This window comes from Rana temporaria, chromosome 9 (assembly GCF_905171775.1).
Source record: "Rana temporaria chromosome 9, aRanTem1.1, whole genome shotgun sequence".
In the NCBI taxonomy this organism is placed as follows: domain Eukaryota; kingdom Metazoa; phylum Chordata; class Amphibia; order Anura; family Ranidae; genus Rana; species Rana temporaria.
The window spans coordinates 34,123,596-34,150,817 of NC_053497.1; the positions used below are offsets into that span (position 1 = coordinate 34,123,596).

Below are 27,222 nucleotides of genomic sequence, written 5' to 3' on the forward strand. Positions count from 1 at the left end.
CGATGGATTGCTAACCGATAGGTCAAAACCGATCGTTAGTACGCACAGCCATCGGTTAAAAATCCAGGCATGCTCAGAATCAAGTTGACGCATGCTTGGAAGCATTGAACTTAGTTTTTTCCAGCACGTCGTTGTGTTTTACGTCACCGCGTTCTGACACGATCGTTTTTTTAACTGATGGTGTGTACGCACGACGGACCATCAGTCAGCTTTATAGGTTAACCTAGGACAACGATCCTTCAGACCGTTGTCCTCTGGTTAACCTATCGTGTGTACGAGGCTTTAAAGTTTTGGTTTTAACAGGGGTTCCCTGAGACCTGGAAATTATTTCAAGGGTTCCTCTAGCGTAAAAAAGGTTTAGAAAGGCTGACTTAGAGAGTTGTTTTTTATCCCAGCCACCAGCTGAGAGTTTTAATATTTAGAGGGAACCCGAGTATAGCCTGTAGGGCAGTTGTTCATGAAATAAAAAGAATTCAAAACATGAAACCACATGTTCCAAACCTTAATCCAGAGAATGGTGCGGTCTGTGAGAACTATAAAAGGCCTATTCAAAGTGTCACTGACAGCCTATTCATGCAAAGAACTCCCATCCACCATGATGAGCAAAGAAATGATTCAATGGAATGCAAAGGTAAGCTATTTCTTTACGAGTAAGACATTTTAATATATAATTTACTAACACATTGTGGTTGTTAAAGGAAAACTACGGCTAAAACATTTTTCTAGTTTTGGATAAAGTTGGGAAGCATTAGAACCGATGCCAGATTCCTACAGTTGTTTGTGCAAGAGTCACACCAGGAAGTGAGAGGAAATATCCTCAATCCAAGGGGCAATCTCACACAGTACTTCTGTCACGTAGACAGGTACAGTGGCGGCTGGTGCTAAACAAATTGGGGGGGTGGGCGCAAATAAACTGAAAATAACAAAAAAAAAAACATCAAACGCTTTGACTGTGCCATCAAACGCTGTCACTGTGCCATCAAATGCTGCTACTGTGCCCACCAAATGCTGCAACTGTGCCCACCAAATGCTGCGAATGTGCCATCAAATGCTGCGACTGTTATTCAGATGGCCGGCGCTCGCCAGGGAGCTGGCCGTCTGAATAGTCGGCGGAAGCGGCAATACATAGATTCATGCAATGCATGAATCTATGTATTGTATCAGTGGCAGTGCGGGAGCCAGAGGGGGCGGCGCTCCGGCGCCCTCTATGGACGCACCGCCACTGGACAATACATAGATTCATGCAATGCATGAATCTATGTATCGTTGATTGATGGGTGCAGGAGAGAGGGGGCGGCGCTCCTGTGCCCACTATGGACTCACCGCCACTGGACAGGTATCCCTGTTGGGGGATTTTCTTATCTTCTTCGAGAATGAACTGTAACAAATGTAGATCTTGCTTCACTTTCTGTCCCAGTGATAGTGAAAGTAAATCACAGAAACCCTGGTCTCTAATTAAGTTACTTCAGCCAGAGGACCAATAGAGGTAATTTAAAGTGGAACTCCAGGAATTATATTTTTGCATACATACGTTGGAACAGCTTTGATAAATATCAATAGGTATCCCTATCTGATATCTGGAGAGCCGCTGGGGAAACTGAAAATCACAGTAGTAGTCCAAACTATATCATCTGATCTTGGTCCTGCTTGTTCTGGGTGAGAGGCTTCCTCTCTGCACCCCAACCACGGGGAATAGAAATGTTCACAGTCAGTACTTCCACCATTCATAGAATGCATTGTGTTTCTGTAATCAATACTGGTACTGATACTGGTACGTCTTGTACGTCACCGCCAGGTGTCGGGAGGGGGTGGCTAGGGGGGGCTGAACCTCCGAATGTGACCCCAAAAAGCCCAGAGTCTATGGAATGCTGCATTCCATTGTTAGCCCTGAGCGCCGGGACTGATCTGATCATGGCTGCGGCCGAAAATGGGCGAGTGCGGCCGAAAGTGGCCGAGTGCGGCTGTGTGACGTGAGTCATGACGTCCATCTTAGCCTGCAGGCTCCAGAAAGCAGGAACGCCACATCCCCGCACACCATGGCTGAGCTGAGGTAGGTCAGACAGTGTGTGTATGTATGTCATTGACAGTGTATGTAGGTCAGTGTGTGTAGGTCAGGCAAGTAAGTGTTCAGTGTATGTAGGTCAGGCAGGTCAGTGTCCAGTGTATGTAGGTCAGGAGGTCAGGCAGGTCAGTGTATATAGGTCAGTGTATAATGTAGGTCAGTGTATGTAGGTCAGTGTAGGTAGGTCAGTGTATGTAGGTCAGTCAGGTCAGTGTATGTAGGTCAGTGTATGTAGGTCAGTAGGTCAGTGTATGTAGGTCAGTTTATGTAGGTCAGTGTATGTAGGCCAGGTAGGTCAGTGTATGTAGGTCAGTGTATGTAGGTCAGTAGGTCAGTGTATGTAGGTCAGGTAGGTCAGTGTATGTAGGTCAGGTAGGTCAGTGTATGCAGGTCAGGTAGGTCAGTGTATGCATGTCAGGTAGGTCAGTGTATGTAGGTCAGGCAGGTCAGTGTATGTAGGTCAGGTAGGTCAGTATATGTAGGTCAGTATATGTATGTCAGGTAGGTCAGTGTATGTAGGTCAGGTAGGTCAGTGTATGTAGGTCAGGTAGGTCAGTGTATGTAGGTCAGTGTAATGGTCAGTGTCAGGGAGGTGTGTTTATTGGGTAGCATTGATGGGCACAGGTAAGTCACACAACCCCACTGCCCAGCCCAAAAAAAAGCCGCGTCACATACAACATCCCCCCCCTTCCCCCTCCCCCTGGTTCTTGGACTTCGGCCTGAAGCCCAGTGGTCTTTTGCCACCTAGCAACGCCCCTGGTCACCGCGTTCTTGACAATCGGAATTTCAGACAAGATTTGTGTGACCGTATGTATGCAACACAAGTTTGAGCCAACATTCCGTCAGAAAAAATCCACGGATTTCATGCCGGAATTTCTGATCGTGTGTATGCAGCATTAGTCAGCAACAATGCTTTGGTAGGTGGCATGTGTCAAGTAACATCCATATGAATGGCAGGACCAAAGGTTCCCCAGCAGAACATTGCCTAAATCATCACCACGTCTCCGCTGGCTTGTCTTCTTCCCATACTGCATCCTTGTACCATCGTTCCTCGGGTAAATGAGGCCATCCACATGATATAAAAGAAAAACGTGATTCTTTAGACCAGACCACCTTCTTCCATTGCTCCGCCGGCCATGAGCTCCGTGACTCCGACCGCAGGGCCCGCGGACTCGGTGTCCGTGGGCATACCCGCGATCATGTCATGGTGAGGAAGAACAGGGACATGCTGATGTAAACAAGCATTTCCCCAGTCTTCCTAGTGACAGGACAGTGATCACAGCTTCCTGTAATCGGGAGCGGTGATCAGTGTCGTGTCACACACAGCCCACCCCCCTACAGTTAGAATCACACCCTAGGGCACACTTAACACCTTTAGCGCCACCTAGTGGTTAAACCCTTCACTGCCAGTGTAATTTTCACAGTAAACAGTGCATTTTTATAGCACTGATCGCTGTAAAAATGACAATGGTCCCAAAAATGGACCCTAAAAATCGCAGATCATCACCATTACTATCAAAAAATAATAATAATAAAAATGCCATAATTCTATCCCCTATTTTGTAGATGCTATAACTTTTGCGCAAGCCAATCAATATACGCTTATTGAGTTTTTTTTTTTTTTTTACAAAAATAAATACAAGAATACGTATCGGCCTTAAAGGGACACTAAAGGCAGAATTTTTTTTTTTTAAATAACAAACATGTCATACTTACCTCCACTGTGCAGCTCGTTTTGCACAGAGTGGCCCCGAATCCTCGGCGGCTGTCTCGGCTCCTCCTCGCAAAAGCTTTCCACGTTCATGCGAGCTCCCTCGCATGGTGGAAAGCTTTTGCGAGCGCGCTCCCGTGATACATCGGCGGCCATAGCCGCCGACTGTATCACTCGGCCCCGCCCCCCGGCACAGCGCATCATCCGCTGTGATTGACAGCAGCACCAGCCAATGGCTGCGCTGCTATCAATCCGCCCAGCCTAGCAACGGCCAGGCTGGAAACCGAACAAGTAGACAAGCACGCGCCCGGAACTTTCAAACGGTGAGGTAAGTAAAACGGGGGCTTGGGGGGGGGGGGGGCGGTGCTGTCAGATGTTTTTTTACCTTAATGCATAGGATGCATTAAGGTAAAAAAAACTTTTACCTTTACAACCCCTTTAAATGAGGAAAAAAACATTTTTTTATATATTTTTTGGGGATATTTATTATAGCAAAAAGTAAAAAATGTTGCATTTTTTTTTTTTAAATTGTCGCTCTATTTTTGTTTATAGTGTAAAATACCACCAAAAGAAAGCTCTATTTGTGGGAAAAAAAGGACATCCATTTTGTTTGGGAGCCACGTCGCAAGACCGCAAAATTGTCAGTTAAAGCGACGCAGTGCCGAATCGCAAAAAGTGTCCCGGTCTTTGGCCAACAAAATGGTCCGGGGGTTGAAGTGGTTAAAGTTAGGCTGCTTTCACATTGAGGCGTGCAGCCGCGGTGACGGTATAGCCGTGCTATTTGTAGCGCTGCTATACCGTCGTATTTACCGCGATATTCGGGTACTAGCGGTGAGGTTTTAACCCCCGCTAGCGGCCGAAAAAGGGGTACTACCGCCCGCGATGGGAAGGCGCGGTATAGGATCGGTGAACACACCGCTCCTATACCGCGGTAAAGATGCGGCTAGCAGGACTTTTGGAGCGCTCCTGCTAGCGCACCGCTTCAATGTGAAAGCCTTTGGGCTTTCACATTGAACACTACAGGGCAGGTTTTTTCATGCGGTATAGCAGCGCTATTTTTAGCGCTGTACCGCATGAAAAACGCCTCAATGTGAAAGGGGCCTTATGGCTGATCGGTGTATATTTAAATACATTTTTTATGTTCCTGGAGATTACCTTTAAGTGGAATAACTGGGCATACTGTATAGCGATTTGGGTTTCTCAAGCGATATGTAGCACAGGATAGATGCTCACTAGCAAAGTGCGCCTGCAAACTACTTTCAAAATGTTGGCAACTAAGTATAATGTGTTTGGGGGGCTTTTCTAGGCTTATTCTGCTTTGTCTGCTGGTGAAGAACAGAGGAATGAACACTGGGCATTTGGCAACCATGCTTGGCAGCTGTGTTTTCTATGTGATCTTTCTTTGTCTCACTTGGTTTGCAGAATTTTGTAACTATAATTGTGAAGGATGGCCCAATTCTCACATGAAGTATTTTTAAATGTTGGAATGAACTATATAACAGCTGCGAATACAACAATACAATGTTGCCCTCAAACCTGTCAAGCACCGGTTCTTTTTCTGTTTTTCTGTTGTGTCGGTTCAAGACTTCTTCTATTTTTACCAAGAGCATCACAAAGGATAAAGAACGATTTTAAAAAACTTGGTTTGAATAAAAAGCATTTGTTTAAAATACAGTAAAACCTTGGTTTAAGAGTAACTTGGTTTGAGAGCGTTTTGAAAGACAAGCAACATTTTTTTTTTTTTATAAACAAATAGTGAAAAAAGGAAATTATTTGCACCCTTCAACTCTTTTCCACCCCACTGCGCCAATCAATATGAAAACCCCAAAAAAATCAGCTACTTAAAAAGTATAAATAGTATGTAAAAAATTCTGAATGAACAAAATAGTAGCGCTATGTGCAAAAATTATTTTAAACAATCCTAAATAAATGTGAAAATAAATCTGTGAAAAGAAAAAAAGTTTTTTTTCACTGGATGAACGTTTTTTCCTTGGAACATTTTATTATTTATATATTGTTTTTTTCATTCATTATTTATCACTTTTCACATATACCTATTATGGTTTAGTATGTGTATATTTTGTCACAGATTTATTTTTACATTTATTTAGGATTGTTCAAAAAAAAATTTGCACATAGCGCTACTTTTTTGTTCATTCAGAATTTTTTACATAACATTTTTTTTTTTTTTTTTTTTTTTTTTATTTATAACAGAGAAACCGGTCCGGCCGGACCTTAACATTACAGTCAATGCATCAAAATTGACATGGAGAAAGAGACATATATACTACACACATGTTTTTATACATGGTGGATCTCTCAGTTGACCCCCCGCTGGGCCCGCGCCCAACGTAGGAGGTCGCGGGAACCCAGGCGGGTGAGCCAGCAGGAGTCCTTCCCTTCCCCAGCGCACAGCCCCAACAGGTCGTTTACATCAAGAGTTACGATGACTTATAGTCGTACTAAAATCTGTGTAGTTGGGTCCAAACGGTCCAGTCCCTCCACCCATTTTCCTGTTTCGAGATAGTAAAGTAAAGCAGATAGTACTAGAAAGGAAGAAAAGAGGGGGGTGGGGTGTAAGAGGGGTAGTAGAAAGAGGGGGTGGGGTGTAAGAGGGGTAGTAGAAAGAGGGGGGGGCAAAATGAAATAGGCACTGTCCCTAATATGTATATATTGAGAAGAGAAAAGAACCCTCCAACTCCTGCAGCAGAGGACTGGAGTGGGAGATATTGTATGTGCCACACAAATCCAAACACATGACAATCAAAAATAAAATACAACTTTATTAACACAATAAAACCAGAAACATAAAAATAACATATACTTTACAAACAAGCATTGAGTGTCATGATACATGTACAAAAGAGCTTAGTGGATCAACGTGTTTCGTCCATAAAATTGCTTCATCAGGATCCACTTGCCACTGTTATAGAAGGATATGGTACACGATACAACACCTGTAATGAAAAATATATAACACAAGTGATACAACATTAATTGTAATTTTACATCAATTGTAACATGTGCATTACAGGTGGAAATAAACCGATACACGTGTTGGAATTAATGTAAAATTACAATCGTTGATTTTGTTAAAGCGGGGTTCCGGGCATCATTTTTTTTATTTATTTTTTGCAAGCTAAAATGAATCACATTAAATAGTTCCTAAAACATATTGATAGCTCCCCAATCATTGCAAACACTTGCTTTATACCCTTCAGCTCATGTTGTGGCCGTATTCATCATATGTGTGGGCATGTGAAGCCCAGTTCCTTTTTCTTCCTGGTTTTCAGGGAGGGGTGCATGCTGGGCGATTTTTAGGCACAGTAATGCCCAGAGACTCCTGGGAAATGAGTGTCATCATTTCCCAGGAGGCAATGGGGTCTTAGGACAGGAAGTTGAACCATCTAGGACCAGGAACTAGACAAAAAATTTGCCTAGTAACAGCCAGATAGAAGTGTGTAAAAAAATTTTTTTACATTAAAGGCAAGCTCATTTTTAGGGTGGATTCTTCATTTATTGCATACTTCTCACAGTGGACAATGGTAACAAAGGAAAATCAAATAAAGAAACATCTGTTACAAACTCTTATCGGCGTCCTTGAAAAGAATTGTTACAATTGGTAGGCTGCAGAGACAGTTTCAAATTACCGGTCAATAAGTCATTCGGCGAGAAGGCATTTTGTTTTGTACAAAACACAACGTAAGGGTCAATATAGTCCAAACATACAAAAAATCAAATAAGGGGGACCTGTGGGACATCAGGTATCAGCAACTTTCTACAAGATGATTTTCAGGGTCCAGAGATCTGTGTAAACACAGAGATCCACATCCTGTCAGGGAGAGGAGACCGATGCTGTGTCCCTTGTACATAGGGACACAGATCGGTCACCTCCCCCAGTCAGTCCCCTCCCCCTACAGTTAGAATCACTCACTAGAATTCACATTTAACTCCTTGATCGCCCCCTAGTGTTAACCCCTTCCCTGACAGTGACATTTACACAGTAATCAGTGCATATTTATAGCACTCTTCGCTGTATAAATGTGAATGGTCACAAAATAGTGTCAAAAGTGTCCGATGTGTCCACCGCAATATCGCAGTCAGGATAAAAAATCACTGATTGCCGTCATTACTAGTAGAAAGAATAAAAATGCTATAAAACTATCCCCTATTTTGGAGCTGCTATAACTTTTGCGCAAACCAATCAATAAATACTTATTGTGTTTTTTTTTAACCAAAATTATGTAGAAGAATATGTATCGGCCAAAACTGAGGAAAAAAAGAGAACTTAGTGCTCACACAGGGCCTGTACCAGCATAAGGCTGCTTGGGCAGCTGCCCTAGGATGCTAAGATAGGGGGGTGGAAAAATCCAAATTTCTAGCTACTTGCTGTGGATTCAGACAGGGCCACTGATAAGTGGGCAACACCTGTACTAGCCTGGGGAACTGATCACAATATTTGTCCCAGTGGCGGCTGGTGCTCAAATTTGCCATCAAATGCAGTCACTGTGCCATGCCATCAAACGCAGCCACTGTGCCATCAATTGTCACCACTGTGCCATGCCATCAAACGCAGCCACTGTGCCATCAATTGTCACCACTGTGCCATGCCATCAAACGCAGCCACTGTGCCATTAATTGTCACCACTGTGCCATGCCATCAAACGCAGCCACAGTGCCATGCCATCAAACACAGCCACTGTGCCATCAATTGTCAACACTGTGCCATGCCATCAAATGCAGTCACTGTGCCATGCCATCAAACACAGCCACTGTGCCATCAATTGTCACCACTGTGCCATGCCATCAAACGCAGTCACTGTGCCATGCCATCAAACGCAGCCACTGTGCTCATCAATTGTCGCCACTGTGCCCTTTAATTGTCACCACTGTGCCCTTTTATTGTCGCCACTGTGCCAATTGATGCCACTGTGCCCTTTAATTGTCACCACTGTGCCCTGTGATTGTCATCACTGTGCCCTTTAATTGTCGCCACTGTGCCAATTGATGCCACTGTGCCCTTTAATTGTCGGCACAATGCCCATTGATGCCACTGTGCCCTTTAATTGTCGCCACTGTGCCCATTGTCGCCACTGTGCCCATTGATGCCACTGTGCCCATTGTCGCCGCTGTGCTCCGAGACGCCTGTCAGTCTTATCCAAGGAACGCACCGCCGGTATGTCCCTTGGATAAGCATTCGGAAGCCGACACAGCCTGAGGGCTGTACTCGGAAAGCATATCAGAGCCGCTGCCAACCAGCTGCCGTTATTCAGGTGGCCGGCGCTCACCATCCGGCCATCTGAATAGTGTGCGGCGAAAATACATAGATTCATTCAATGCATGAATCTATGTATTTCAGTGGCGGTGCGAGAGCCAGACGGGGCGGCGCTCCGGTGCCCTCTATGGACGAACCGCCACTGATTTTTCCTGTTTGCCATTATCACAGAGAGTGATAAGTGAAATAATATCCCTGTGGGGGGGGGGGGGCAATAAAAACCTGACAGGTGTTCTAAAAAAAGTCTTGCCCTTGGGCTCTATTCACACCTGGGCATTTCCGGCACCTTAATCATGGTGCATTTTTGCCGGCACGAATTACACTGCAATCGCAACAAATCGCAAAGAACCGCTCTGTTGCCCAAACGAAGCCACTATTGCAGCGCGATTTACCTCGTGACAACTGCAGCAAAATCGCACTGCGATTGGGGTGCCAATAGAAGTAACGAAATCGCAAACGCGTCCCATGTTTTGCCACGATTCTGATATCGAGGGCAGAATCGCCCGCGATTCTGGAACACCCAGGTGTGAATTGAGCCTTAAGCCTCATACACACGACGATCGGGAAAACAGACGGGAATCCCGACGGGAAAATAGAGAACCCTGCTCTCTATTTTCTTGTCGGGTTTCCTGGCAGTGTGTTTCCTTTCGAGAAAACCGGTCGTCTGTATGGGTGAAAAACCGTGCATGCTCCATAACACTTTGACGCATGCGCGGTAGCATAAAAGGTTAGTGTGGGATGTAGCAAGATGGCGGCAACGGCATCGAATGTGACGAGACACTGCCTCGTCGTAGTCGATGACTTCACCGCGTTCTTGCCATTCAAAAGAACGGCAGGATTTTGTGTGGCCGTGTGTATACACGGCTTTTCAAGTCAAGCCTGCCAGGAATCCTGTTGCGAATACCGACGTTTTTTTTCCCGACGGGATTCACGGTCGTGGTTACAGTGCTTTAGTTATATTTTGAAAAATCTCTACCCAGTAATTCCACAAATTAGCATTGAATGTAATTGATGGCACTGCAATATTAAAAAATGGACAGCAGGTGTCAGTATCATACAACTCAAAGAAACTAACAAATCCTCCTAGGGCTATACAGCTATCAGGTTATGATGTATTATGTTAATTCTTATATAGCAGAAAAATTAGAACATTTTAAAAACACTTTTTTATTGCAGATCTGTAATAATAATACATAACTTGGAACAATCATAATAACATGGGTAGGAGTACATTTTCATTTTTTTTGTGTCCAGAGACGCACAAGGATCTAAGCTAGAAGTTTCTGGTGTTAAAGGGAAGCTGTCAGGATAGAAATATAGGCACTGCTGTGTCAGTATTAAATTATTCCCCAAACTGATTTTGATTATCCTGAATTACAAATCCCCTAAACCTGACTATTTCCATGCCAATCTCTTGATTCTTCCATAAGAATAAGTTCTAGACGCATCTTTAATAGAATAGTGCCTTGAAATTCATTACCAAGCTATGCTACATGATATGTATTCTTTGCACAATTATCACACATATCACAAGGTATGGTCCTATTGGTTGTGCGCCCTATTTAGAAGAATTAGAGAATAATCTGCTTGATAAGATTTGTATGAGCCCTTACGGTTTTGTTTTAGCCCAAGAATTTGCAATGATTCATTTTCCTTTGCCGACATGCAAATACTTCAGCTAGATTCTCAAATCTTCACAAAAGGTTTGTATTGCTTCGTGTGGCATTGTGTAGATCTTCCTTCACTTCCTGTCCCATAGCCAAAACAGGAAGTGAGAGAAAATCCTTCCAAAGTGAGGGAATCTTTTGAACAAGTGTTTATTATTATTGGGCCAGATTCACATAGAATTACGCCGGCGTATCAGACGTAACTCTGAATCTAAACCCGTCGTATATTTAAGTGTATTCTCAAACTGAGATACACTTAAATATGCCTAAGATACGACAGCCTGCGCCGTCGTATCTTAGGGTGCAATATTTACGCTGACCGCTAGGTGGCGCTTCCATTGCGGTCGGCGTTGAATATGCAAATGACTAGTTACGCCGATTCACAAACGTGCGCTTGCCCGTCGTAGTAAATGTACGTAGTTTCCGTATGAGATACGCGGCGTAAAGATAAACATGCCCCCTAGGTGGCGTATCCAATGTTAAGTATGGCCGTCGTTTGCGTAAGTTGTCCGTGAATGGCGCTGGACGCCATTTACGCTAACGTCGAAACCAATGACGTCCTTGCAACGTCATTTACCGCAATGCACGTCGGGAAATTTTATGGACGGCGCATGCGCAGTACGATCGGCGCGGGAACGCGCCTAATTTAAATGATCCACGCCCCCTACCCGGATCATTTGAATTAGGCAGGGTTAGGCGCGGGTGGAATTTACGCTACGCCGCCGCATCTTTACAGGCAAGTGCTTTGTGAATCAAGCACTTGCCCGTAAAACTTGCGGCGGTGTAACGTAAATGCGATATGTTACGCCGCCGCAAATCTACATGAATCTGGCCCATTATTATTAGGGAGATTCATCTCTATTTGTCCCAGTGTCCACTATCACAGAAAGTGAAAGAAAATCCCCAATTTTGGGTTGTCACCAGAACAGGAATAGAATGGACATCTTCCAATGGGGATGCCAGATCTGTAGATAACCAGAGATTCAATCAGTTTTGAAGGATTTCCTCTCACTTTCTGTTTTGGCTATGGGACAGGAAGTGAAGGGAAATCTCTTTAATGGGACACCGATGAAAAAAAAAAAAAAACTGACTGGGGTTGTAATTCTCCCTAATGCCGCGTACACACGGTCGAAAATTCCGACAAGAAAACCGTGTTTTTTTTTCCCTATGGAATGTTGGCCCAAACTTGTGTTGCATACACACGATCACACAAAATTCCGATCGTCAAGAACGTGGTCATGTACAACACTACAACGAGCCGAGAAAAATGAAGTGGGAAATGGGAATTGCATCCAGACGATCGGAATTTCCGACAAGAAGTTTTCCTTTCGGAAAAATTGAGAACCAGCTCTCAAATTTTTGTTGTCGGAAATTCCGACAGAAAAAGTCTGATGGAGCCTACACACGGTCGGAATTTCCGACCAAAAGCTCGCATCAAACTTTTCTTGTCAGAAAATTCCGACCGTGTGTACGCGGCATTACTCTATCCAAAATCCCCAAAAAAGTTTTGCCTTTAGTTCTGCTCTCAGGCTCCCACCAAAAAAAAGCAAAATGGTAAATCGATCATCAGCACACCAAGCTGGGCCCTAGTGCCTACCTGTTTGTATGCCTTTGTTATAATCTCCTCCAGAACATAGACTGATATAAATTAACTATGGGCCAGATTCACAGCGGACTAACGACAGCGTATCTCCACGTACGCCATCGTAATTCTGAATGTGAGCCGTCGTATCTATGCGCCTGATTCTTAGAATCAGTTATGTATACATTTGGCCAAGATACGAGCGGCATAAGTCTCCTACGCCGTCGTATCTTGGGTGCAATATTTACGATGGCCGCAAGGGGCGCTTCCGTATATTTACGCGTCAAATATGTAAATTAGGCAGATACGCCGATTCACGAACGTACTTGCGGCCGCTACGCCGTTTACGTAAAGCTTACGTCTGGCGTAAAGTTACTCCTGCTATATGAGGCGTAGGTAATGCAAAGTATGGACGTCGGCAAGCGTATCTTTTTACGTCGTTTACGTAAGTCGTACGTGAATGGGGCTGTGCGTAGGTTACGTTCACGTCACAGGCATTGGGCCTGGCGTATCTTAGGGTGTAAATTTGACGTGATACCTAGCATGTGCGCGCATGCGCCGTACGATTTACGCAGGGTCACGATTGATTTACATACAACACGCCCACCTCTTCCACATTTGAATTACGCTGGCTTACGCCGGCCCATTTACGCTACTTACGGAGCAAGTGCTTTGTGAATACTGCACTTGCCCCTCCAAGTTGCGGAGGCGTATCGTAAATAGGAATGCGCTACGCCCGCAGAAAGTTACGCGCTCGTATGTGAATCTGCCCCCTATATTTGTAAATTACTATGGAATTCTTCATTACAATATAAATGGATAATATATAAACTGCAGAATTTTGGGATTTTTTCTTTTGGGTGCTTGACTGGAAGTTTTGGTCTTTGCCAAATGCTCTGTACACATGGTCTAAAAGTGTATACACTGAGGCGAATGCCTTGGTTCAAACATCACAGTGGTAAGGCATTGCAGTTTGAATGCTATCTGCAGCCTATGGATGCAGCTACCCCTGTTTGTGTTCTTCCAGTGGACAACTGTGATGGGAGGACTGTCCAGCCATTGCCAGAATGCAGCCGAAAAACCCCCATGTAAGCCCTGAAAATCCTGTCCTGAAAGTAAGTAATATTAGCTAAAGATCATTGACATCAATAAGAAAATTATGGAAAGCACATTGGGTTGGGTCCCCTCTATATTTCTCCAGGGCATGGTGGACAATGTCAATATGCATAAATCTACAAAGCTTTGTTATTCAAATAAAAATGATTCCTTTGTTGGAAACTTTCCAGCCCTCCCATGATCACGCATCAATAATACCTTATCTTACACAAACTCACCTATATGGGCTATAATTGTCCAGACAAGTTTGGAAAAAAATTGATCAGGCTAGGTGAATTAGTCAGACAAAATGAATACCTCCTGAATATTGTCTTATCCGGCCTTTCCCAACCAGGGTTCCTCCAGAGGTCGCTAGGGGTTCCTTGAGCAATGAACAATCTCTGACTCTGAAATATAAACCATTGACACCAATGATCCCTTTAGCTCTGCTTAAAGTGGTGGTTCACCCTAAAAAACAAGTTTCTACCATGAAATCCAGCATACTAGTGTGAGCTACAGTATGCCTTTATTTATTTTTTTTGCGCCGTACTCACAGTTTAATCCCGTAGTTAAGTTTCAGACTCCCCACAGGGAATGGGCGTTCCTATGCAGAGGGGAACATGATTGACGGCTGGCTATGGCGCGTCACGCTTCCCGAAAATAGCTGGAGTAGGACTCGGCTCTTCACAGCGCTATACGGTGCCTGCGCACAGACTAGGAGCTGACTGCGCAGGCGCCGTGAAGAGCCAAGTCCTATTTCGGCTATTTTCGGGAAGCGTGGCGCGCCATAGCCGGCCGTCAATCATGTTCCCCTCTGCATAGGAATGCCTACTCCTCGCGGGGAGTCTGAAACTTAACTACGGGATATAAACTGTGAGTACGGCGCAAAAAAATTTAATAAAGGCATACTGTAGCTCGCGCTAGTATGCTGGATGGCATGGTAGAATTATTTTTTTTTTTTTTAGGGTGAACCCCCGCTTTAAGAAGGGAATTCTTACCTCTGACTACTAATGTAAGGTGGTCCTTCTTCCAATGACCACGAGTGTAAGGTGGTCCATCCCTTATGCCCTGTACACACGATTGGTTCATCCGATGAAAACGGTCTGATGGATTTGGTGGGAGACCTTTTTGCCGAGGAAAACGATCGCGTGTACGTTTTTCGCGTGTACGTTTTTCATCAAAGAAACTGTCGAGGAACAAGTTCTCTTTTTCCTCGACGGGAGTCTCAATTTCCTCGTCGGGCTGATTTTCGACGAGAAACGCGAGCGTGTGTATGCTAAGAAACCCGCGCATGCTCAGAATAAAGTATGAGACGGGAGCGCACCTTCAGTAAAAGTAGCGTTTGTAATTGGGGTAACACATTTTTCACGCTGTAACAGACTGAAAAGTGCAAATCGTCTCTTACCAAACATTTACTTAACACGCAGTAACATGAGATTAGCAAAAGCAGCCCCAAGGGTTGTGCCAGTGGAATCGAACTTCCCCTGCCATTGTATGTGTTGTACGTCACCGCGTTTGAGAACGAGGAGATTTTGTTTTGACCATGTGTACGCAAAGCAAGCTTGTCGAGTTCCTCGACAAGCCTAACAAGGAACTCGTCGAGGAAAACGATGTGTCTTTTCCGACGAGTTCCTCGGTCGTGTGTATGAGGCCTGACTCTGAATGGTCAAAGTTTATCAGTGGTGTACACCAAGGTTCAGTGTTGGGACCCTTACTTTTTAATATCTTTGTAAATGATATTGGGTCTGAGATCAATAGTAACATTTCTGTCTTTTCAGATGACACCAAGCTATGCCGTGGAATAACGTCCTTACAGGATGTCTCCAATTTACAAGCCGACCTCAATGCTCTGTCTAATTGGGCGACTAAGTGGCAGATGAGGTTTAATATTGATAAATGTAAAGTTATGCACTTGGGGGCTAAGAATATGCATGCATCATACATACTAGGGGGAGTAGAACTGGGGGGGTCCGTAGTGGAGAAGGATCTGGGGGTTTTGGTAGATCATAAACTCAATAATAACATGCAATGCCAAGCTGCGGTTTCCAAAGCGAGCAAAGTCCTTTCTTGTATTAAGAGAGGTATGGACTCCAGAGAGAGATTACATTTTGCCCCTGTACAAATCCTTAGTAAGACCTCACCTGGAATATGCAGTTCAGTTTTGGGCTCCAGTTCTCAAGAAGGATATCGGAGAACTGGAGAAAGTGCAGAGAAGGGCAACCAAACTGATGAGAGGCATGGAGGAGCTCAGCTATGAGGAAAGATTAGAGGAACTGAATTTATTCACTCTTGAGAAGAGGAGATTAAGGGGGAGATATGATCAACATGTACAAATATATAAGGGGTCCATATAGTGAACTTGGTGTTGAGTTATTCACTTTACAGTCAACACTAAGGACAAGGGGGCACTCTTTACATCTAGAGGAAAAGAGATTTCATCTCTACATACGGAAAGGTTTCTTCACAGTAAGAGCTGTGAAAATGTGGAACAGACCCCCTGCAGAGGTGGTTCTGGCCAGCTCAGTAAAGTGCTTTAAGAAAGGTCTGGATACTTTCCTAAATGTACATAATATAACTGGGTACTAACATTTATAGGTAAAGTTGATCCGGGGAATATCCGATTGCCTCTCGGGGGATCAGGAAGGAATTTTTCCCCCTGCTGTAGCAAATTGGATCATGCTCTGCTGGGGTTTTTTGCCTTCCTCTGGATCAACTGTGGGTATATGGGATTGTACAATATTATTGTTATTTTATTTCTTATGGTTGAACTTGATGAACTTGTGTCTTTTTTCAACCTGGCTAACTATGTAACCCCTTTAAGCACGATGAACATATATGAAAAGAAGTCACCAATAAAGGTAATGGTCTCCAAACTGCGGCCGCTGGCCAGATGTAGCCATTTGCTTGCCTTGATCTGGCCCTTGGGGTACTATTCCACCAAATGGCACCAATGATGGAGCATTATTCTCTCTACTGACACCATCAATGGGGTACTATTCTCACTGATATCAACAAAGGGGACTATTTTTCCCATTATAACCAATCATGAGGCACTGATGATGGGGAATTTTCTACTCCCACTGGCCGCAGTGAGGCCCCCCTAAAGCCTGAAGGTCAGTAATCTGGCCCATTGCTTAGAAAGTTTGAAGACCCCTGGTTTAGAGGAAGGGGGTGCTGATGAGTGGATGGAGTCCTGCGTGCAATAGATATGAATGTAAAGTGATTAACCACTTGCCGCCCGCCAATGACATATTGACGGCGGCAAAGTGGTTGTAGAATCCTGACTGGACGTCATACGACGTCCTCAGGATTCTGAGCCGATGCGCGCCCCCTCAGTCTGGCGCCCCGCAACACCGATCTCGGTAAAGAGTCTCTCACGGAGACTCTTTAACACGTGATCAGCCGTGTCCAACCACGGCTGATCACGATGTAAACAGGAAGAGCCGTTGATGGCTCTTCCTCACTCGCGTCTGACAGATGCGAGTAGAGGAGAGTCGATCAGCGGCTCTCCTGACAGGGGGGGTTCGCGCTGATTGTTTATCAGTGCAGCCCCCCCTCGGATCGCCACATGGACCACCAGGGAAGCCCACCAGGGAAGGGCAAAAAAAAAGGGGGGGCAATAAAAAGTCTGAAAAAAAAAAGTCTGAAAAAAAAAAGTCTGAAAAAAAATAAAAAAAGATGCAAAAAAAAGATGCAAATCAGTGTCCACAAATGGGCACTGACTGGCAACATAAGTAAATCAGTGCCGCCCCACAGTGTCCATCAGTGCCACCCCACAGTGCCCATCAGTGCCACCCCACAGTGCCCATCTGTGCCACCCATAAGTGCCACCCCACAGTGCCCATCTGTGCCACCCATAAGTGCCGCCCATGAGTGCCCATCTGTGCCGCCTATGAGTGCCCAGTGACGCCCATGAGTGCCCATCAGTGCTGCCCATCAGTGCCGCCCATCAGTGCCGCCTATGTGTGCCCATCAGTGCCGCCTATGTGTGCCCATCAGTGCCGCCTATGAGTGCCCATCAGTGCCGCATACCAGCGCCGCCAATTAGTGCCACCTCATCTGTGCCCGTCAGTACTACCTCATCGATGTCCATCAGTGCCATCTCATCTGTGCCCATCAGTGCCACCATATCAGTGCCCGTAATTGAAAGAGAAAACTTACTTATTTACAAAAAAATTTACAGAAAAAAATAAAAAACGTAATTTTTTTTCAAAATTTTCAGTCTTTTTTTAGTTATTGCGCAAAAAAAAACAATTGCAGAGGTGATCAAATACCACCAAAAGAAAGCTCTATTTGTGGGGAAAAAAGGACGCCAATTTTGTTTGGGTACAGTGAAGCATGACCGCGCAATTGCCATTCAAAGTGCGACAGTGTTGAAAGCTGAAAATTGGCTTGGGCGGGAAGGTGCGTAAGTGCCCTGTATGGAAGTGGTTAAATTAGTATTTTGAAGAGTATTTGAATTATTTATTCCAGCTGCATAATGGTAGAAGCCTTGGATGTGGGGTAGGAAGTGGTAATAACAAGGGAGGATGACAGACGCAGATCATTTGCAGATCTGGAATCATGATTTGATATGGGATCTGGCAATGTATCCAGTGATTCTCCCACTCATTTCCACTTCTGCTTGACTGAAATGTAAGCGATGGCTTGTGGCAGCTTAGTGAAAGCATGTGCTGCAAGGTTTTGGACAGAGAGATACAAGAAAAACACAAGAGCCTGTTCTACAGCAAAGGGAAGCCAACTTTTCTGATTTGCATTTACACAAAATAAAGGGGATTTTTACATTGCTATCATCCAGAGTGACAAAGAGCTCTTTGTTATAGGAACAATGCAAACTTTAGTGTATTCTTCATTTAAGAAAGACACTGAAGATGATCGGTAGAATTGCATGGCCAGTCCAAAGAGCAGTAGGCCTCATATATCAAAGTGTCTGAAATATGAACTGTCTGCACTAGCCCATTTTCTTTTTCACATCTGATTTTTATGGAGTAAGTTTTTTCAGGCATCCTGATCAATGAGGTTCTAGGTTCTTAGTACAAGCTGTATAAAGCTAAACATATAGGCAAGTGCAGTCTATTTTCTCCACTGCAGGTGGCGCTCAACTGCAGCGGCATTGCAGAGGGAGAGGAAGTCAAGAGAAACGTAGTTCCTCTATGGTTTCCTGGGTCACAGCGGGCAGCTATCCGATTGGATGCTGGCACCCCATCTGACTTTGGCGGCAATCTTGGGTCAGAGTCTGCTTAATGCCCCGTACACACCATCACTTTATGTGATGAAAAAAAATGACGTTTTTAAAAACGTCACTTTAATTGACTGTGTGTGGGGGAAAACGTCGTTTTATGTCTTGTAAAAAACGACCAAAAAAAATTGAAGCATGCTTCAATTTTATGTGTCGTTTTTCAAAAGTGCACTTTTTACTTCACAGAAATTGACCGTGTGTAGCAAAAAACGTAGTTTTCTAAGACGTTTTTTCATCCACGCATGCCCAGAAGCTACTTATGAAGCAAGCTTCAATGGTAAAACGTGGTGGAACGTAACCTCACTTTGCAAGAACATTGTGAGAAAAACGATGGTGTGTAGGCAACTTCGTCTTTGAAAATTGAAGTTTCAAAAACGTCATTTTTTACTTCACAGAAAGTGTCGTTTTTTTTCATCACATAAAGTGATGGTGTGTACACGGCATAAGACACTGGCTCCCGGGGTTGGTGCACATTTTATGTGTGGCTAGAGAAGGGACAGGGCTCCTGTCTGTCAGGGACAGTGTTTAGTATCAGGGAAAGGTTCCAGAGGAGTATCCAAAAACACAAAACTACTCTCATTGGGACTTTGAAGGCAACTTATTATCAAGAATAAGATTAAAATATCAATGTTTATTTTTATTGTTTAAAAAAAACTCTTCATGTACAGATCACATACATAAATTGTGTATAAAAAAATCTTTCAAATACAGATTAAAACATCACAAGATACAAATCCAATAGTATCCCCCACAGCTGATAGACAACCCACAACCTACTCTCCTGGAAGCCTTCCCATTTGGGTACAGACCAGCAGGCCGCATTTCACTCCTTGAGACAGACGCTGTTGGCGCATCTGAGACCTTCTGCTACTGATATCTCACTGTTACATCCTGTGAGTGCTCCTCAATTACTATATATTCCTGTTACTTTGCACCTGGACTCTGAGGGCCAGATTCAGAAAGGAGATACGACGGTGTATCTCCAGATACGCCGTCGTATCTCTGAGTCTGGCCGGTCGTATCTATGCGCCTGATACATAGAATCAGTTACGCATAGATTTCTATTAGATCCGACCGGCGTAAGTCTCTTACGCTGTCGGATCTTAACTGCATATTTACGCTGGCCGCTAGGGGCGTGTACGCTGATTTACGCTTAGAATATGTAAATCAGCTAGATACGCGAATTCACGAACGTACACCCGCCCGACGCAGTACAGTTACGCCAATTACGTTAGGCTTTTCCCGGCGTAAAGTTACCCCTGCTATATGAGGCGTATATGCGGCGTACTAATGTTAAGTATGGCCGTCGTTCCTGCTATGAAATTTGAAACATTTACGTTGTTTGCGTAAGTCGTCCGTGAATGGGGCTGGATGTCATTTACGTTCACGTCGAAACCAATACGTCCTTGCGGCGTACTTTGGAGCAATGCACACTGGGAAATTCCACGGACGGCGCATCACGGCGCAAAAACGTCAATCACGTCGGGTCAGGGTTGATTTACATAACACACGCCCACCTCTTCACAATTTGAATTAGGCGGGCTTAGGCCGGCCTATTTACGCTACGCCGCCGCAACTTTCTTTTAAGAATAAGGCACTTGCCTGTAAAAGTTGCGGAGGCGTAACGTAAATAGGATACGTTACGCCCGCACAAAGAAACGCCATTCTACGTGAATCCTCCCCTGAGTGTTTTCTATTGCAGCACCACATTGCACCTACCCACGCTTGGCTTTGTCGGCAAGATTTTAACCTGCATGGGGAGATCCCCAATGGATTTCTATTCTATAGTATTCAAAATACTGGGGTAGATTCAGGAACAATTTCCGCCGGTGTAGACTGAGATGCGCAGCGTAAATGCCAATTTGCGCCGGCGTATCTCCGCGCCGTATTCAGCAAACAATATTACGCCGTAACGTAGATTTTTTTTTTTCGTTTGGACCTTTCCACGCCGGTGGGCGCCCATTTACGCTGGTCTGAACTAGCGCGGCCCTGGTTTTTCTATTTTAAATATGCAAATGAGGGAGTTGGTCCGATTCAGCAAATTACGAATTGCCGGCGCAGGCTACTCCCGGTGCGTGTAACTCTGGTTTGCAGCGGAAAGTTACCCTTTATAAAGCAGGGGTAACTTTGCACCAGACTTGCTCAAGTCAGCTGGAGAGTGCCCGGATGGCTCGGATGGGAACCCCCTTAAAGGTCCGGAGGCCACCAGGGCCCCAGATGGCAACCCCCCTTTTTTTTATAAAAATAAATTACCAAATAAAGGGGGCTTTCCATCCGGGACCTCTGGGCCCTTTAATAATAATAATAATAATGATAATAATAATAATTATATATATATTTTTTTGTCCGAAAGGCACTGGCCGTGAACTTGTTCTGCATACAGACGGCAGAACTTTTTCAGCCAACATTCACGAAACTACGTAGTTTTTCTGCTCTTTTGTCCGATGGAGCGTACAGACAGTTTGATTATACGACAAAACACGTCCATCGGAATATTCGATCCCAAAGGTGTTGAGGTCAGGACTCTGTGCAGGCCAGTCCAGTTCCTCCACCCCAAACTCACTCATTTATGTCTTTATGGTCCTTGCTTTGTGGACTGGTCCAAATCATTTGATGAAAGGGGGGATTATGGTGGGGGTTGTTTTTCAGGGGTTGGGTTGGCCCCTTAGTTCCATTGAAGGGAACTCTTAAGGCGTCAGCATACCAAGACATTTTGGACAATTTCATGCTCCCAACTTTGTGGGAACAGTTTGGGGAGGGCCCCTTCCTGTTCCAACATGACTGCTCACCAGTGCACAAAGCAAGGTCCATAAAGACATGGATGAGCAAGTTTGGGGTGGAGGAACTTGACTGGCCTGCACAGAGTCCTTACCTCAACTCGATAGAACACCTTTGAAATGAATTAGAGCAGAGACTGCAAGCCAGGCCTTCTTGTCCATCAAAAAAATATAATTACAAATATATTAAAAAAAAAATATATTTTTTTTTTAAAAAAAGGGGGGTTCCTATCTGGGCCCCTGGGGACCCCCGGGCCCCTTACAGGTGTACTGCCTGTACCCCCCTGATGGCGGCCCTGGTCATAAGTCTCCATTGCTGTTATGAGGGCTGACATCTCCTGGGTGTTAAAGTTTTTTTTCCTCCTCTGCCTGTGGGGAACGGGAGTAGCCATCTCACAGCAAATGTACCTTCCCTGGGGGGGGAATAAAACTGGATGTACATTTGCATCGGCTGGGCGTAAGTTGGGCCGGCGTATCTCTGTAAGTTGGGCCGGCATAGTTGTGAGCATGCTCAGAAGGGAACGAACGTACTGAGCATGCTCCGTTCAAGATACGCCGGGCGTAAATCACTGCTCCACGTTCAGAACATCATTTGCATAAGGTCACACCCACTTCCACTTACGCCAAGGAAATTAAGTTAGGCCGGTGCAAAGTTAGGCACAAGTGCTTTGTGAATACCCTACCTGCCTCTCCACGCTGGTCCGGCGTAGTGTAAAAAAGATGCACTGCGCCGGACCAAAGATCCGCTGATGTTCCTGAATCTGGCCCACTGTATTTCCAATACATTCTCAATCAGGTGTATTATATGTCCCATCTCCCAACGCAAGCTAGTTTCCTGAAAACAGTTCAGTGATTACGCGGGTGAAAATTTGACTACACAGTCTATTATCTGTAAAGAAATTTAAATGTACAGTATTTTCCCAGGGTGAACACATCAACAAGACTTTTAGCTTCTGTAGAACAATTCCATCTATCCCAGATGGCACACAAGAAGCTATTTCTATAAAGCCTGCAATGAGTTGATGGAACTCCGGGACCTCCTGCTAGCCTCTCTTGGGGTGGCACACGGAAGGTACTTTGCACCTTTACATAAAAGAGTGAAGGATCAAGGCCACACATAGGAAACTTGAATCCATCTCTGGTCGCTGCTGACACCCCCTATTCAGTTGTCCGCCCCCTTTTCAGGCACCGGGCACCTGAATTACAGCAGTGGGGGTGTTTTTTGGAAGCACCTGATTAGAGCCATTGGAAATAACTCACAAAAATGTGAGAAGCGGGCGCAACGCTGTGCGTTCGCATCTCACTCAGCTGTATGTTAGCAAAACAAAGGAATTCGCTTTGCTAACATTGAACCCCCTTTCAGCCAATCAGGTGCGTCGGGTCTGTGTTACCTGTCACCTGATTGGCTGAAACGACAGGCGCTGTGATTGGACAACTATCAGGCATCCAATCACAGCAGAGCACGAGAGGAGGAGCGGGCGGCAGAAGACATTGGGTCGGGGGAAAAAATGGAGGACACCGCTAGCCGCCTGCCGCCGTCACCTGCTGCCCACCCGAGACAAGGTAAGTGCCGGGCAGGCGGGGGGCAAAGTGGCAGAATTTGGGGCAGAGTGGCAGCATTTAATGGGCACAGTGGCAGCATATGGGGAACAGTCAGGGCCTGCCCTACCATAGGACCAGCTGGTCCCATGGTACCAGGCGGCACTTTTTAAGGGGGTGGCAAATTGCCGTCCGCCCGCCAGCTCCTCCTTCACTTACCTCATCCTTCCATTTTGCTTTTAAATGTCCTTATTTCTTCTGAGAAATCCTCACTTCCTGTTCTTCTGTCTGTAACTCCACACAGTAATGCAAGGCTTTCTCCCTGGTGTGGAGAAAGCCTCTTGAGGGGGGAGGGGGCGAGCAGGAGTGTCAGGAAGCCCACTAACACACAGCTCCTTTTTCTATCTGCAAAGTAGAGAGTGTCCTGACCCTCCTGCTCACCCCCTCCCCCTCCCCGAAAAATAGGGTTTTCTTCCGTCTGAAAACCGGATCCCGACGGACGCGGACGCTAGCGGATGCTCCATCCGCTAACGGACGCGATCCCATAGGGATGCATTACAAGTCCGTTAACGGACTTGTAATAACGGACAGGCGGAGCGGACGTCTGAAAGGGGCCTAAGTGAACCAACAATGCACTAGCTTAAAGGAACCTATTTAGAAAATAAAAAAAACAAAATAAAAAAACAAACCTTAAGGCTTCATTTCCACTGACGTTTTTACAGCCACTTTTCTGAGCGTTTTTTACAGCTTAAAAACGCCTGTCCATGTTATTCTATGGCATCATGCCCACATAGGCGTTTTTGAGCTGCAAATAGCATAGGCGTTTTGAGCTGTAAAAAAAACGCAGGACCAGGGCGTTCTGAAGCTCCAGAGTAGAGCTGTAAAAATGGCAGACGTTAAACGCTCAAAAACGCGCGAAAACGCTCAAAAACGCTGCCGCGGCATTTTTAAAGCTCCAGCTCACAAAAAAAAATTTTTTTTTTTTTTACAAGATAAACATGGACAGGCGTTTTTAAGCTGTAAAAAAGGCTAACAACAGTGGCTGTAAAAACGCCAGTGGAAATGAAGCCTAATAATCCCTTTAATTCTGGTATCAACAAATATTTTCTAAATACAAGAGGTATGTATAATACTACCAGAATCTTTGTGTACTTCTTCCAGATCTGTGCAGTAATCAAGTGTGAAGCTCTGCCTCTGTGTAGGAGCTTCCTGTACTAAAGACCAGACACTGCTGCTCTCTCTCCTTGTGCAGGGTGACTGGTCTGGACTCCGCCCCCTCCTGTAGTTTTCTGCAGGCAGCCTGTAGTGGGTGTGCTACCTGGGTCCCTCCCACAGCTCTACTCCCTGTACAGGCTAAACGCATCACATTGACAATGTCACTACTACCTTTACTAGATAAAAACAGCCCTTTCAAAGGAATTTGGAGCACTCAAAGTGGATTTATGTCCTTTGTGGCTATTGAGAAATATATTTAGATAAAAGATTTTGTGCCTGGAGTTTAGGTTTAAAGCGGAGGTTCACCCTAAAAACATGTAGCATATAACATTACATTCTGCATACTTCCAACATTTACAGTATGCTGTTTTTTTTTTTGCTGTACATACCGTATTATTGCTATTTTCCACCCGGCTTCCGGGTACACACTCCCTCGGGAGTAGGCGTTCCTATGCAGAGGCGCAGTGTCATCTGGGACTTCGCCCAGATAATTGACGTCTTGAGAAAAACTTCCCCTCGGCAGATAAGGCGCGTCACGAGTTTCCGAAAGTAGCCGAACTGCGAGTCGGCTCTATACGGCGCAATACGGCTCTATACGCCGCTGTATAGAGCCGACTCGCAGTTCGGCTACTTTCGGAAACTCGTGACGCGCCTTATCCGCCGAGGGGAAGTTTTTCTCAAGACGTCAATCATCTGGGCGAAGTCCACAATGACACTGCGCCTCTGCATAGGAACGCCTACTCCCGCGGGAGTGTGTACCTGGAAGCCGGTGGAAAATAGCAATAATACGGTAGGTAGAGCAAAAAAACAAACAGCATACTGTAAATGTTGGAAGTATGCAGAATGTAATGTTATATGCATGTTTTTAGGGTGAACCTCCGCTTTAAAGGGATTCACTTACCTCATCCTTCCATTTTGCTTTTAAATGTCTTTATTTCTTCTGAGAAATCCTCACTTTCTGTTCCTCTGTCTGTAACTACACGCAGTAATGGGAGGCTTTCTCCCTGGTGTGGAGAAAGCCTCTTGAGGGGGGAGGGGGCGAGCAGGAGGGTCAGGACGTGCTCTACTTTGCAGATAGAGAAAGGAGCTGTGTGTTAGTGGGCGTCCTGACACTCCTGCTCGCCCCCTCAAGAGGCTTTCTCCACACCAGGGAGAAAGCCTCCCATTACTGTGTGTAGTTACAGAAGATAGAAGAACAGGAAGTGAGGATTTCTCAGAAGAAATAAGGACATTTAAAAGCAAAATGGAAGGATGAGGTAAGTGAAGGAGGACTGCACTGAGGTAAAGGAAGCTATTTAGGGAATTTTTTTGTTTACCTTTACAACCCCTTTAAGTGTCATTGTAATAGGTTTGGCAAATAAAAGGTTACATATGAAAAAGAAACTGCAACAGGGTGTTTCTCACATTTTCTGCCAACATCATACGACCTGACTCTGATTAGTGGATGTGTCTGGGAAGAGATTTCATCATTTCCTTTAACCTGCTATTTTTATCACCTGTAACAGAATGAGCAGTGGTGGTTTACAAAGTACAATAAATTACTGCAGTCTGATTACTGAGACATGGAATACTGAAGGTTACAGGTTCTTATTGCTCTCTGGATTAAGTTACTGAATTAGATAGATCTACGTTTTAAAGCTGAACTCTAGGCAAACAGCTAAATGCAAAGATGAAATACACTATGAGCTAGATTCAGGTAGCTCGGCGTATCTTTTGGCCGGCGTAGCGCATCTCATATGTGCTACGCCGACGTAAAATAGAGAGCCCAGACCAGTATTCTCAAAGATCTGGCGCCGTACGTTGCGTCGGCGTAGTGTAAATAGGCCGGCGTAAGCCCGCCTAATTCAAAATAGGCAGGTAGGGGGCGTTCTTCATTTAAATTAGCCATGACCCCATGTAAATGAATGGCCGTTCGTACGTCGCATGCGCGCGCATGCTCAGAATCACGTCGCATATACTCCCTAAGAAACGTCGGCTCAATGCCTTCGACGTGAACGTAACCTACGCACAGCCCCATTCACGTACAACTTACGTAAACAACGTAAAATTTGACGGCTGTTCCGACGTCCATACCTTAACACTGGCTGCGCCTCATATAGCAGGGGTAACGTTACATCGGACGTAAGCCTTACGCAAACGGCGTAGCGGGCGCAATTACGTTCGTGAATCGGCGTATCTAGCTCAATTTCATATTCTATGCGTAAATCTACGTAAGCGCCCCTAGCGGCCAGCGTAAATATGCACCCTAGATACGACGGCGTACTAAGACTTACGTCGGTCGGATGAAGCACGAATTCAGGCGTATCTATTTCCCTGAATAGCGCGCATAGATACGACGGCGCATCTTTCAACTTACGCGGCTTACCACCTTTTACATTTCTAGATCACAACAACAAAATAATGAACATTTTACATTTAATTTATTGCTTGTTTCATCCTATTGTATAGTGAGGTGAGGGGCGCTATATCAAAATAGTGGATGCGTGTCACAATGTGCGTTTGAGTAGTACACAGTGTAACTGTGTACCCAAATCTATGTGAAAAAACAAACAGATTATAGTCTAAACTCTATAAGTACAATAGTGCCAAATGCCGTGGAAAATAAATAAAATATAAAAAAAAAAAAAAAATTAAAAGAATGTCCAGCAAATAAATAGTTAAGTGCAAAATGGATCCAGTGTTGTATCAAGTCCAGGTGCAAAATGCAAATAATCCAATCCCAAATAGCAGGGAAAAGTGCAAATGCTAAAGTGCTTGTGAATCTTCAAAATAGCCAAAGTGCGAGAAAGAAGTGATCCGCCTTCACCTATAGGTCACCAGAATAATAATGGATGGCTCCTTACCACACGGTGTTGACCAGATTACTTAAAATATGGTCAATCAGGCTTGTTTTAAATGAGGATCAGCAGGGTCTCATTGGATTCCAATGTCAGCGATTGCAGCAAATGGTGTACCAAGAAAGGAGAAGAGATACCACCATAGTGTAAAACCATTTAATATACGAAAGTTGAAATTACAATTTTAAGTAATCTGGTCAACACCGTGTGGTAAGGAGCCATC

The 27,222-nt window shown here is 44.8% G+C and overlaps 1 long non-coding RNA gene across 1 annotated transcript in view; it reads left to right on the forward strand.

Annotated features, from left to right (window-relative positions):
• Positions 1 to 439: 439 nt before the first annotated feature.
• Positions 440 to 27,222, forward strand: part of LOC120913285 — a 38,254-nt gene continuing 11,471 nt past the window's right edge. Inside the window, exon 1 of the long non-coding RNA XR_005743496.1 lies at positions 440 to 631. This is a non-coding gene — a long non-coding RNA (uncharacterized LOC120913285). The remainder of the gene's footprint in view (positions 632 to 27,222) is intronic.